This window comes from Rattus norvegicus, chromosome 19 (genome assembly GCF_036323735.1).
Source record: "Rattus norvegicus strain BN/NHsdMcwi chromosome 19, GRCr8, whole genome shotgun sequence".
NCBI classification, from domain to species: Eukaryota; Metazoa; Chordata; class Mammalia; order Rodentia; family Muridae; genus Rattus; species Rattus norvegicus.
This window is the reverse complement of record NC_086037.1, coordinates 38,344,411-38,356,979: the sequence shown is the minus strand read 5'-3', so window position 1 is coordinate 38,356,979 and position 12,569 is coordinate 38,344,411. Positions and strand designations below refer to the sequence as shown.

General features: G+C 40.1%; 1 pseudogene; it reads right to left on the bottom strand.

Annotated features, from left to right (window-relative positions):
• Window positions 1–7,455: 7,455 nt before the first annotated feature.
• Window positions 7,456–11,548, bottom strand: LOC134483624 (serine/threonine-protein phosphatase PP1-beta catalytic subunit-like; annotated as a pseudogene).
• Between the last annotated feature and the right edge of the window lie 1,021 nt (window positions 11,549–12,569).

The following is a 12,569-nucleotide window of genomic DNA, read 5'->3' as shown; positions in this document are numbered from 1 at the left end:
ACAGGCCACAGACATAAAGTAGAAAAAAAATATCCATTGACATAAATGATAAAACTAAGTCTAATCTGCAACAATAAAAACACAGCATACTTATGGTCAAGGACAAGAGCATCTGTCTAAACCTGTTTCCCAACACGACTTTGAAGGTCAGAATCTCTGGGGTTAATACTGAGGTTGTATTGCAAGAAAAGCTGAAGCACATGGTTCTCCATTAGGATTACTTCTATATTCCTTTCTGAATGTTGTCAATTTTTTTGCAGCTGTATAGCAATGAGTGTATATTATTCAATATGTGGTGCACAGGGTCAATTATGAATGTATGTTGTAGACTCTTATATACTGAGATTAGCAGAACACATGCCAGCATGGATAAAGTATGGCAGGGATTACACCATAAAGTGGCATCTGAGAGAAAGCCACATTATCCACACAGAAGACACTATCACACTGGGTACCCCTTGGTGACTTTGAATTCACTATTTAGCCCAGGTTCCCTTGAACATGCAGAGGTCCATCTCTAGTTGTCAGTTCTAAGTCCACAGGAGGGGACAGAATCCTTGAATAAGAAAGATGGTCTTAAGATTCAAGAGATTAAGGTCTTCCTGGTTGCTGCTGCTGCAGAGAGCCCGTGGGGAGCACCCCACGAGCAAACCTGAGCCTCGGGACCACAGGTAAGACCAAATTTTCTGCTGCAAGAAAGCTGCCTGGTGAGCTTGGGACACAGGAAAGCAGAATTTCTCTAGGACCGGGCACGTTCTGTGTTTACCGGAAGTCCCACACCCGCGGATCCCGGCCCGCAGCAGCTCTCTGCTCCCAGACCCGGTGAGAGAGAGACCCAACCGCCTGGTCAGGTGGGCACACCTGAGGCTGCAGAGCGGAAGAGACCACCAACTCTGCTCACCCCTGCCCACATCCCTGGCCCAAGAGGAAACTGTATAAGGCCTCTGGGCTCCCGTGGGGAAGGGCCCAGGAGCGGCAGGACCCCTGTGCCTGAGACACCGCCAGAACCTGAAAGAAACAGACCGGATAAACAGTTCTCTGCACCCAAATCCCGTGGGAGGGAGAGCTAAACCTTCAGAGAGGCAGACAAGCCTGGGAAACCAGAAGTGACTGCTCCCTGCACACACATCTCGGACGCCAGAGGAAAAAGCCAAAGACCATCTGGAACCCTGGTGCACTGAAGTTCCCGGAAGGGGCGGCACAGGTCTTCCTGGTTGCTGCCGCTGCAGAGAGCCCGTGGGCAGCACCCCACGAGCGAACCTGAGCCTCGGGACCACAGGTAAGACCAAATTTTCTGCTGCAAGAAAGCTGCCTGGTGAACTCAAGACACAGGCCCACAGGAACAGCTGAAGACCTGTAGAGAGGAAAAACTACACGCCAGAAAGCAGAACACTCTGTCCCCATAACTGACTGAAAGAGAGGAAAACAGGTCTACAGCACTCCTGTCACACAGGCTTATAGGACAGTCTAGCCACTGTCAGAAATAGCAGAACAAAGTAACACTAGAGATAATCTGATGGCGAGAGGCAAGCGCAGAAACCCAAGCAACAGAAACCAAGACTACATGCCATCATCGGAGCCCAATTCTCCCACCAAAACAAACATGGAATATCCAAACACACCAGAAAAGCAAGATCTAGTTACAAAATCATATTTGATCATGATGCTGGAGGACTTCAAGAAAGACATGAACACACTTAGGGAAGCACAGGAAAACATTAATAAACAAGTAAAAGCCTACAGAGAGGAATCGCAAAAATCCGTGAAAGAATTCCAGGAAAACACAATCAAACAGTTGAAGGAATTAAAAATGGAAATAGAAGCAATCAAGAAAGAACACATGGAAACAACCCTGGATATAGAAAACCAAAAGAAGAGACAAGGAGCTGTAGATACAAGCCTCACCAACAGAATTCAAGAGATGGAAGAGAGAATCTCAGGAGCAGAAGATTCCATAGAAATCATTGACTCAACTGTCAAAGATAATGTAAAGCGGAAAAAGCTACTGGTCCAAAACATACAGGAAATCCAGGACTCAATGAGAAGATCAAACCTAAGGATAATAGGTATAGAAGAGAGTGAAGACTCCCAGCTCAAAGGACCAGTAAATATCTTCAACAAAATCATAGAAGAAAACTTCCCTAACCTAAAAAAAGAGATACCCATAGACATACAGGAAGCCTACAGAACTCCAAATAGATTGGACCAGAAAAGAAACACCTCCCGTCACATACTTGTCAAAACACCAAACGCACAAAATAAAGAAAGAATATTAAAAGCAGTAAGGGAAAAAGGTCAAGTAACATATAAAGGGAGACCTATCAGAATCACACCAGACTTCTCGCCAGAAACTATGAAGGCCAGAAGATCCTGGACTGATGTCATACAGACCCTAAGAGAACACAAATGCCAGCCCAGGTTACTGTATCCAGCAAAACTCTCAATCAACATTGATGGAGAAACCAAGATATTCCATGACAAAACCAAATTTACACAATATCTTTCTACAAATCCAGCACTACAAAGGATAATAAATGGTAAAGCCCAACATAAGGAGGCAAGCTATACCCTAGAAGAAGCAAGAAACTAATCGTCTTGGCAACAAAACAAAGAGAATGAAAGCACACAAACATAACCTCACATCCAAATATGAATATAAAGGGAAGCAATAATCACTATTCCTTAATATCTCTCAATATCAATGGCCTCAACTCCCCAATAAAAAGACATAGATTAACAAACTGGATACGCAATGAGGACCCTGCATTCTGCTGCCTACAGGAAACACACCTCAGAGACAAAGACAGACACTACCTCAGAGTGAAAGGCTGGAAAACAACTTTCCAAGCAAATGGTCAGAAGAAGCAAGCTGGAGTAGCCATTCTAATATCAAATAAAATCAATTTCCAACTAAAAGTCATCAAAAAAGATAAGGAAGGACACTTCATATTCATCAAAGGAAAAATCCACCAAGATGAACTCTCAATCCTAAATATCTATGCCCCAAATACAAGGGCACCTACATACGTAAAAGAAACCTTACTAAAGCTCAAAACACACATTGCACCTCACACAATAATAGTGGGAGACTTCAACACCCCACTCTCATCAATGGACAGATCATGGAAACAGAAATTAAACAGTGATGTCGACAGACTAAGAGAAGTCATGAGCAAAATGGACTTAACGGATATTTATAGAACATTCTATCCTAAAGCAAAAGGATATACCTTCTTCTCAGCTCCTCATGGTACTTTCTCCAAAATTGACCATATAATTGGTCAAAAAACGGGCCTCAACAGGTACAGAAAGATAGAGATAATTCCATGCGTGCTATCGGACCACCACGGCCTAAAACTGGTCTTCAATAACAATAAGGGAAGAATGCCCACATATACGTGGAAATTGAACAATGCTCTACTCAATGATAACCTGGTCAAGGAAGAAATAAAGAAAGAAATTAAAAACTTTTTAGAATTTAATGAAAATGAAGATACAACATACCCAAACTTATGGGACACAATGAAAGCTGTGCTAAGAGGAAAACTCATAGCGCTGAGTGCCTGTAGAAAGAAACAGGAAAGAGCATATGTCAGCAGCTTGACAGCACACCTAAAAGCTCTAGAACAAAAAAAAGCAAATACACCCAGGAGGAGTAGAAGGCAGGAAATAATCAAACTCAGAGCTGAAATCAACCAAGTAGAAACAAAAAGGACCATAGAAAGAATCAACAGAACCAAAAGTTGGTTCTTTGAGAAAATCAACAAGATAGATAAACCCTTGGCCAGACTAACGAGAGGACACAGAGAGTGCGTCCAAATTAACAAAATTAGAAATGAAAAGGGAGACATAACTACAGATTCAGAGGAAATTCAAAAAATCATCAGATCTTACTATAAAAACCTATATTCAACAAAATTTGAAAATCTTCAGGAAATGGACAATTTCCTAGACAGATACCAGGTATCGAAGTTAAATCAGGAACAGATAAACCAGTTAAACAACCCCATAACTCCTAAGGAAATAGAAGCAGTCATTAAAGGTCTTCCAACCAAAAAGAGCCCAGGTCCAGACGGGTTTAGTGCAGAATTCTATCAAACCTTCATAGAAGACCTCATACCAATATTATCCAAACTATTCCACAAAATTGAAACAGATGGAGCACTACCGAATTCCTTCTACGAAGCCACAATTACTCTTATACCTAAACCACACAAAGACACAACAAAGAAAGAGAACTTCAGACCAATTTCCCTTATGAATATCGACGCAAAAATACTCAATAAAATTCTGGCAAACCGAATTCAAGAGCACATCAAAACAGTCATCCACCATGATCAAGTAGGCTTCATCCCAGGCATGCAGGGATGGTTTAATATACGGAAAACCATCAACGTGATCCATTATATAAACAAACTGAAAGAACAAAACCACATGATCATTTCATTAGATGCTGAGAAAGCATTTGACAAAATTCAACACCCCTTCATGATAAAAGTCCTGGAAAGAATAGGAATTCAAGGCCCATACCTAAACATAGTAAAAGCCATATACATCAAACCAGTTGCTAACATTAAACTAAATGGAGAGAAACTCGAAGCAATCCCACTAAAATCGGGGACTAGACAAGGCTGCCCACTCTCTCCCTACTTATTCAATATAGTTCTTGAAGTTCTAGCCAGAGCAATCAGACAACAAAAGGAGATCAAGGGGATACAGATCGGAAAGGAAGAAGTCAAAATATCACTATTTGCAGATGACATGATAGTATATTTAAGTGATCCCAAAAGTTCCACCAGAGAACTACTAAAGCTGATAAACAACTTCAGCAAAGTGGCTGGGTATAAAATTAACTCAAAGAAATCAGTTGCCTTCCTCTATACAAAAGAGAAACAAGCCGAGAAAGAAATTAGGGAAAAGACACCCTTCATAATAGACCCAAATAATATAAAGTACCTCGGTGTGACTTTAACCAAGCAAGTAAAAGATCTGTACAATAAGAACTTCAAGACACTGAGGAAAGAAATTGAAGAAGACCTCAGAAGATGGAAAGATCTCCCATGCTCATGGATTGGCAGGATTAATATAGTAAAAATGGCCATTTTACCAAAAGCAATCTACAGATTCAATGCAATCCCCATCAAAATACCAATCCAATTCTTCAAAGAGTTAGACAGAACAATTTGCAAATTCATCTGGAATAACAAAAAACCCAGGATAGCTAAAGCTATCCTCAACAATAAAAGGACTTCAGGGGGAATCACTATCCCTGAACTCAAGCAGTATTACAGAGCAATAGTGATAAAAACTGCATGGTATTGGTACAGAGACAGACAGATAGACCAATGGAATAGAATTGAAGACCCAGAAATGAACCCACACACCTATGGTCACTTGATTTTTGACAAAGGAGCCAAAACCATCCAATGGAAAAAAGATAGCATTTTCAGCAAATGGTGCTGGTTCAACTGGAGGGCAACATGTAGAAGAATGCAGATCGATCCATGCTTATCACCCTGTACAAAGCTTAAGTCCAAGTGGATCAAGGACCTCCACATCAAACCAGACACACTCAAACTAATAGAAGAAAAACTAGGGAAGCATCTGGAACACATGGGCACTGGAAAAAATTTCCTGAACAAAACACCAATGGCTTATGCTCTAAGATCAAGAATCGACAAATGGGATCTCATAAAACTGCAAAGCTTCTGTAAGGCAAAGGACACGGTGGTTAGGACAAAACGGCAACCAACAGATTGGGAAAAGATCTTTACCAATCCTACAACAGATAGAGGCCTTATTTCCAAAATATACAAAGAACTCAAGAAGTTAGACCGCAGGGAAACAAATAACCCTATTAAAAAATGGGGTTCAGAGCTAAACAAAGAATTCACAGCTGAGGAATGCCGAATGGCTGAGAAACACCTAAAGAAATGTTCAACATCTTTAGTCATAAGGGAAATGCAAATCAAAACAACCCTGAGATTTCACCTCACACCAGTGAGAATGGCTAAGATCAAAAACTCAGGTGACAGCAGATGCTGGCGAGGATGTGGAGAAAGAGGAACACTCCTCCATTGTTGGTGGGATTGCAGACTGGTAAAACCATTCTGGAAATCAGTCTGGAGGTTCCTCAGAAAATTGGACATTGAACTGCCTGAGGATCCAGCTATACCTCTCTTGGGCATATACCCAAAAATGCCTCAACATATAAAAGAGACACGTGCTCCACTATGTTCATCGCAGCCTTATTTATAATAGCCAGAAAATGGAAAGAACCGAGATGCCCTTCAACAGAGGAATGGATACAGAAAATGTGGTACATCTACACAATGGAATATTACTCAGCTATCAAAAACAACGAGTCTATGAAATTCGTAGGCAAATGGTTGGAACTGGAAAATATCATCCTGAGTGAGCTAACCCAATCACAGAAAGACATACATGGTATGCACTCATTGATAAGTGGCTATTAGCCCAAATGCTTGAATTACCCTAGATCCCTAGAACAAACGAAACTCAAGACGGATGATCAAAATGTGAATGCTTCACTCCTTCTTTAAATGAGGAAAAAGAATACCCTTGGCTGGGAAGGGAGAGGCAAAGATTAAAACAGAGACTGAAGGAACACCCATTCAGAGCCTGCCCCACAGGTGGCCCATACATATACAGCCACCCAATTGGACAAGATGGATGAAGCAAAGAAGTGCAGACCGACAGGAGCCGGATGTAGATCGCTCCTGAGAGACACAGCCAGAATACAGCAAATACAGAGGCGAATGCCAGCAGCAAACCACTGAGCTGAGAATAGGTCCCCCGTTGAAGGAATCAGAGAAAGAATTGGAAGAGCTTGAAGGGGCTCGAGACCCCAAAAGTACAACAATGTCAAGCAACCAGAGCTTCCAGGGACTAAGCCACTACCTAAAGACTATATATGGACTGACCCTGGACTCTGACCCCATAGGTAGCAATGAATATCCTAGTAAGAGCACCAGTGGAAGGGGAAGCCCTGGGTCCTGCTAAGACTGAACCCCCAGTGAACTAGACTATGGGGGGAGGGCGGCAATGGGGGGAGGGTTGGGAGGGGAACACCCATAAGGAAGGGGAGGGGGGAGGGGGATTTTGCCCGGAAACCGGGAAAGGGAATAACACTTGAAATGTATATAAGAAATACTCAAGTTAATAAAAAAAAAATAAAATAAAAATAAAAAAAAATAAAATAAAATTCCTCTACAATGCACTAAAAAAAAAAAAAAAAAGATTCAAGAGATTAAAAAAAATCCATTTTTATTCTTAAGGAATACAATTAAGAACAAAACAGGATTAAAATTAATTAATATAAATATTTAAAAGTATTTTAAAAAATGAAAATAGTAACAATAACATATAACTATAAAACAACAAAATGAAAACTTCAATTAAAATCTTAACAGAAATATTTCTAAACAGCATATTCTTAACGAACATTTAGAAGCACAGATGTATTGCTGTTTCTCCTCTAGCACACATAATGAAAGGCGGTCCCCCAAGTTATCTCTCAATTGGGGATTTCTGAAGAAGAAAGTGAGTAAGACCCTCAGATGTCCTACCCCGATACTCTAGGCCAACAACTTTGGATTTAAAAAGTGTTCACGGGGAGGACATGGTCAACAGACTTATCAATTCCCCTATTTGATACACCAAATGCCCAGAAGTGCCAGTAGGTTACAGGCTGAATCTTGGTTTACCTGCTCCAAATACTTTTTGTTCTGTAGAAAAATGTTTGTAACACACAACCTCTAATATATAAAGCTAAGGATGACCCTGCCAGTTAGAGGAAGTCAAAGGAGTTCTAAGAACGCAAGGTCACTGCTACGGAGCACAATTCTCTCCCTGTTACTACTGTCAGATATCCACTGTATTTAAAGAAGCAATGAGAGTGAAATACATTGCTGCCCTGCCTAAATTCAGAAAAGATGGACCCTCCATGACTCCTGATGGTGTTATTATATCAATGTAACATAACAAATCCACTTTATTTTTTTAATGTGCAGAAATTATTGCTACTATACTTCACTACGAATCATGTCTATACACATCATGAGCTTTGATTATGAAAGCTCAGAGTAAAAAATCCTTAGTGACATAGCCTTACAGACAAAAACAACATTCACATGGCAATTATTAGCCAGTGAAGCACCCAGTGCTCAGAGCTGACAATGTCCCACTCACCAGCGTTCATTTAAACACATCCTTCACAGAGAGAGGGAAAGAAGAGCCAGCTTTCCAAGGCTTCTCAAAAAGGATTCTCATTTTCTGTGGATCTAAAAACAAACAAACAACAACAAAAACCCCAAAAAACAAAACCAATGCAGATGAGGGAAATACCAGAAAGTTAAGCATGCCAAAAGAGGTCTCGTTCCAATTAAAACCTAAAGCCAAGGTACCACATAATCACATCACCAACTAGTTTTGGATAGTACTATATGAGCCTTTTCTTAAATGAAATCTACTGCACAACAGAGCATCAATAAATTAAAGGTCAGAGTGCAAAATCCAAATCAGTGGCAATTTGTAAAAAGTGAAATCGTCATTATCAGCTGCAAAGTTTGCCCAGTCAAACTGTTTGATTAAAATCACTGGATCAAATAGTTTGTATATTTTTAAAACCTATCGGCCTCTAAAGTTCCTTTTTATTATGAGGTGTCAGTTTTCTTAGTAAGATCCAACAGTTACTTAAGTAGATGAGTGAAGGAAAGAAATAGTCGGTGAACGTCTTTAAAGCTCTTCCCATTTTCACTCTTTAAAATGGTTAGGGAAGAACAGGAAAAGTAGATGCCATTATTCTAGCAAAAACAACTAAACAAAACAAGCCCAAAATAAAGAAACAACCAAGCAACACTAAAGCCACTTCACACAGATGGATCTTCATGCTCTCATCTGGGTAACTAACGCAGCTAGTTTAACTGGGATGCTTTTCAACTTTAAAAACTGTGATATGAGAAGATAGAACGTTAATGGATACTTTTGTATTTGAATTTTACTTTGTTGAATATTGTAACAGAGTATACTTATTACAATACAGTGTAGCACGTCTTTCTATAAAAAAAAAAATTAGGATTCTTTACCTGTCTCCTTAAGTTAAAGGTGTGACATCATAAAGGGTGTCCAATGGCTGGATGTTTTATACTGCACACATATATTATGAAGTATGTCCTTAACAAATCTGATGGTTTCTCTTCCGGAATTCCTGTCTTCAGCTTTTCTTCGGTGGTTTAGCTGTTCGAGGTAGAGTGACAGGACGTCCAGAATCCAGCCCACCATCCTGGTACTTAGCTTTCTTTTCAGATGGTTTCAATATCTCGAATGAACACATCAAAGTTTCATACCACCAGCATTGTCAAAGTCGCCACAGTAATTTGGGGCAGAAAATAAAGTTACCAATTGTCTTTTAGCAAAAAATTTATATCCGTCTTCTACCACCTGATGGGCTCGACAAAATAAAGTCTAAATCATGACGATTCAGAAATTTACTGAGTACATCAGCTCCAAAAGTAAAAGAAACACCACGATCATTTTCTCCCCAGCCTTGTACATCCTTATCTGGGTCGGAGCACAGTAAATCACACAGCAAACCTGTATCAGGTACGCCAGAGGGTCTCATAATTCTCCGAATCTGTTCCACAGACTGTGGGTCTGGTGACTCATGGTTTCCTGGTAGAAGAAAGAAGTTCTCCCGGTATTTGATTTTGTAAGCCAATGGCAAACAGATGGTTTCCAAAGACTGCTTTCCTCCGTCCACATAATCTTCTACGAAAAGATCGTTGTCTTCTGGTGGAAAACCTCCATACTCAAATAATCTCAGTAAGTCTGAATACTGTCCATGAATATCTCCACAAATCTTCAGTGATGCTTCCAATTCCAAGAATAGCCTGGCTAAGAAAGATTTCACGAGACGTGATACACAGTCCTGGGACTTCTGCTTCAGTCATCTGCACAATTTTTCCGGGATGACATCCTTGTACCTTCAGCAGGTGGGTGGTGAAGTTGTCCACGTTCAGCTCCCCTTCAGCCATCTTCTGGGCACCAGACTCTCCTCCCTGCAGCAGGAGCAAGGGCAGCTCCAAGGCCTTTGCAGCAGAGGTGGCAGAATGACATTCTCACCTAGGAGTCCCTATGCCTTTCTACCCCAGTTCCAACTCACCCCAGGCGCGGGCCCTCCCCTCCAACCACTCCCTGCTGAGCAGTGAGAGCATGTGCACAGGCCAGCTGCCAGCCGCCAGTCTCACCCACTAGAAATAAAAGGGGAAGCCCTTGGTCCTGCCAAGACTGAACCCCCAGTGAACTGGATTGTTGCTGGGAGGGTGGTAATGGGAAGAGGATGGGGAGGGGAACACTGATAGAGAAGGGGAGGGGGAGGGGATGTTTGCCTGGAAACCTGGAAAGGTAATAACAATTGAAATTTAAATAACAAATACCCAATTAATAATGATGGAGAAAAAACATAGAAAAAAATGGCACACATTTAAAACAGAAGAATATGGACCCTAATTTTAAACCACATCTCTGTCAATTAACTGTATCTTTAAGGAAGCTCAGAAAATCAGGCCAAACAATTATTTTCTCGGTTTAAGTATCTTTAATGTCGCATAAATAATAATGTCCATTTCTTGCTATTGTGGAGGGAATTAAATAGATAATATGTAATCATGGAAATTTTGAAGTACCATCCATTTTTCTGTTCATTAAATCAATCTTCCTCATTTCATTGATCAAGAATGTATGTTTTCTTTTCATAGTTACATGTATAATAAAATCAGTATAAAAACCTTCAGAATTGTATAAGCTTTCACTTTTAACAAATTAAATTAGCTATTCTTTGTATTTCTGCTGAACATTTAAATGTTCTTCATATGTCCAAATGCTAGTTAATTAGGTACCTATAAACTTTAAACTCTTTGCCTGAGAGCATGAGTACTATTTAATTATATAGGAACTACACCCAAGGCTGTCTTTGTATTAGAAGCAATTATAATTTTTAAGAAAAATAACTTTTGCTTAAAAGTTTGTGTGTGTGTGTGTGTGTGTGTGTGTTGCAGCACATGACCAAACAACTTTCTTTTTTTTTTTTTCACCTTTTAATTTTTAATTTATTATTTTCTCTTTTTCATTAAATCAGTTATCATTTATAAATACTATTTTTGCCTTGAACATTAATTTTTATAGCATATATTTTATACTATATGTTTGCAGATACATGTAAGGAGTTTAAACTTGATTGCAAATTGCAGTATACAGGTTCAGTTAGGTTATTAGTTAATTCTTATATGGTTAATATAAAAATTTTCAATTATTTTTCATAAACTCATATGCACTTTTCAGTTTAACTCTTACAGTATTAGAATTGATATGTAATTAATAAGTAAGATGAATAAAGTGGTTGTATTAATTACATATATATATATATTTTTTTTTTTTTAGGTTCAATTTTTTTTTCTTTTTTTTTTTTTTTTTTTTTATTAACTTGAGTATTTCTTATATACATTTCGAGTGTTATTCCCTTTCCCGGTTTCCGGGCAAACATCCCCCTCCCCCCTCCCCTTCCTTATGGGTGTTCCCCTCCCAACCCTCCCCCCATTGCCGCCCTCCCCCCATAGACTAGTTCACTGTGGGTTCAGTCTTAGCAGGACCCAGGGCTTCCCCTTCCACTGGTGCTCTTACTAGGATATTCATTGCTACCTATGGGGTCAGAGTCCAGGGTCAGTCCATGTATAGTCTTTAGGTAGTGGCTTAGTCCCTGGAAGCTCTGGTTGCTTGGCATTGTTGTACTTTTGGGGTCTCGAGCCCCTTCAAGCTCTTCCAGTTCTTTCTCTGATTCCTTCAATAGGGGACCTATTCTCAGTTCAGTGGTTTGCTGCTGGCATTCGCCTCTATATTTGCTGTATTCTGGCTGTGTCTCTCAGGAGCGATCTACATCCGGCTCCTGTCGGTCTGCACTTCTTTGCTTCATCCATCTTGTCTAATTGGGTGGCTGTATATGTATGGGCCACATGTGGGGCAGGCTCTGAATGGGTGTTCCTTCAGTCTCTGTTTTAATCTTTGCCTCTCCCTTCCCTGCCAAGGGTATTCTTTTTCCTCATTTAAAGAAGGAGTGAAGCATTCACATTTTGATCATCCGTCTTGAGTTTCGTTTGTTCTAGGGATCTAGGGTAATTCAAGCATTTGGGCTAATAGCCACTTATCAATGAGTGCATACCATGTATGTCTTTCTGTGATTGGGTTAGCTCACTCAGGATGATATTTTCCAGTTCCAACCATTTGCCTACGAATTTCATAAACTCGTTGTTTTTGATAGCTGAGTAATATTCCATTGTGTAGATGTACCACATTTTCTGTATCCATTCCTCTGTTGAAGGGCATCTGGGTTCTTTCCAGCTTCTGGCTATTATAAATAAGGCTGCGATGAACATAGTGGAGCACGTGTCTCTTTTATATGTTGAGGCATCTTTTGGGTATATGCCCAAGAGAGGTATAGCTGGATCATCAGGCAGTTCAATGTCCAATTTTCTGAGGAACCTCCAGACTGATTT